Source organism: Prunus avium, unplaced genomic scaffold (genome assembly GCF_965620075.1).
Source record: "Prunus avium unplaced genomic scaffold, drPruAviu1.hap1.1 HAP1_SCAFFOLD_19, whole genome shotgun sequence".
NCBI lineage: Eukaryota > Viridiplantae > Streptophyta > Magnoliopsida > Rosales > Rosaceae > Prunus > Prunus avium.
In genome coordinates, this window is record NW_028276879.1 from 320,001 (window position 1) to 322,500 (window position 2,500).

The window sequence follows — 2,500 nt, forward strand, 5'->3', positions numbered from 1 at the left end:
CCATCCTCGACATACCCGTGCATTGAGAAGGTTTGGTGGCCGTACTCCCAACACAAAAGCATACCGAGGACAACCCCAAGCAAAAATTCATTTGAAGCCAACCCATCGTCGCCCACAACTAGTGGGTGAATGGTGTGCTTCCCGGGGTTGGCATAGACATTCCCTCGCATGCAAAAGATTGTCGATGCGAAAGATTATCTATGCCAACCCCGGGAAGCACACCATTCACACACTCCCGACCGGTGTGGTGTGGCGGTGATTGGATAGTTACGGATTGAGCACTTGCCAAGGATCAAAATGTGTCATTTAGAAGAAACATTTTCAAAAAGTTTTTAAAATCTTGTGGGTTTGCAACTCATAAGAGCGTCACTTTCAACGTCCCCGGTATTGGATTGAGTTTCTAAAAACAACCGTGCACACCGAGGTTAAACTTTACCAGCTCCACTCCGACTCGCCGCTCGCCCACAATTTGTTTGCAACGAAACATTTGTTTTTAATTTTGTTGGTTTGAAATTGTTTTGAAAAGGTTCTTTAAATCTAGTGGGTTTGCAACTCATAAGAGCGTCACTTTCAACGTCCCCGGCATTGGATTGAGTTTCTAAAAACAACCGTGCACACCGAGGTTAAACTTTACCGGCTCCACTCCGACTCGCCGCTCGCCCACTAGTCCGAAGGCAACAAAACATTTGTTTTTCATTTTGATGAAAATTTCTGTTTTTAAATCTTGTTGGTTTGAAATTGTTTTGAAAAGGTTCTTTAAATCTTGCGGGTTTGCAACTCATAAGAGCGTCACTTTCAACGTCCCCGGCATTGGATTGAGTTTCTAAAAACAACCGTGCACACCGAGGTTAAACTTTACCGGCTCCACTCCGACTCGCCGCTCGCCCACAAATCCGAAGGCAACAAAACATTTGTTTTTAATTTTGATGAAATTTTTTGAAAACATTGGCTTGGCAAGCCCCAATCCGCGACTATCCACCCACCGCCACCCCACACGGGTGGTTGTTGTTGAGAAATGAGGTTGTGGTCGACATGCCCGTGCATTTGAGAAGGAGTTCCTAGCACTCCATGCTCTCCCATGCCAAAAAAAAGCCTAGACAACCCCATTTCGCAACTTTCCACGCCTTTTTTTTCCTCCCTCACCCATGGCGGCGGCGTGGTGGCGGCGGCCGGATTCCGGCCACCACCGCCATGGGTGGCAGCCCCCCGACCCCGACACCAAACCCATAATACCGAGGCAACATATCGAGGCAACATGACATGGGTGTGGCGTGGGGGAAGGGGGCTGCAGCTAGGAAGGCATGGGCTGCCATGCATATGCAGGCAACACACACCCCCCTATATAGCATTTTATGCATTTAGCCCTTTGACAGGAAGAGACATCACCTATGCGCGAGGAGTCATAATGGGCTCTAAATAATTCAATACAAGGTATTTGGACGTGATTTTTTGCAGGGATACTAAGAAACATGCAATCTATGATGGGAAAAAGTTTCATAAATTTTTGAAGTCGGGAAGTATTTTTTATTATTTTTAGAAGTCGTAAAATTGAAAAAATCATTAAAACAAATCCGGGAGGAATTTTTTAGTTTTGTAAGTTGGAGAAGGTCCTAAAAATCATAGACTACTTATGGGGAGCTTATTGTGCGAGGAAATTTCAATAAAAACGGGGTTTGACAAGATTTGAAAAATTCTGTCGACATTTGAAAAAACCTGGAACCATGCTGCCGGCATGCTGCGCACATGCTGCGCGCAGGCTGCGCGCATGCTGCGCGCAGACTGCGCGCAGACTGCGCGCATGCCATGGCAGGACAAGTTTCGCTAGCCTCACTGTCGACAGATGCGCAAGCTGCGCGCACAGGCTGCGCGCATGCTGCGCACAGGCTGCGCGCATGCTGCGCACAGACTGCGCGCACGCTGCGCGCATGCCATGGCAGGACAAGTTTCGCTAGCCTCACTGTCGACAGATGCGCAAGCTGCACGCAAGCTCCGCGCACGCTGCGCACAGCCTGCGCGCATGTTGTGCGCAGGCTGCGCGCAGGCGCCGCGCATGCCATGGCAGGACAAGTTTCGCTAGCCTCACTGTCGACAGATGCGCAAGCTGCGCGCACAGGCTGCGCGCACGCCATGGCAGGACAACTTTCGCTAGCCTCACTGTCGACAGAATCAGCACGCTGCGCGCAAGCTGCGCGCGCGCATGGCAGGACAAGTTTCGAAAAATTCTGTCGACAGGCTGCCGGCATGGTGCGCGCACGCTGCCGGCATGCTGTGCGCACGCTGCCGACATGCTGTGCGCACGCTGCGCACAGGCTGCCGGCATGCTGCGCGCAGCCCATGGCAGGACAAGGTCCGAAAAAATCTGTCGACATTTTTACGCCGTGGTAGGCTTCCGCTTCGCGTCACTTTGTCGACATTCAAGCCTACCATTTGTATTGAATTTTTCAAACCTTGTCAAACCCCATTATTCAAATGTCGAAAAATTTTGTCGACATTTTTACGC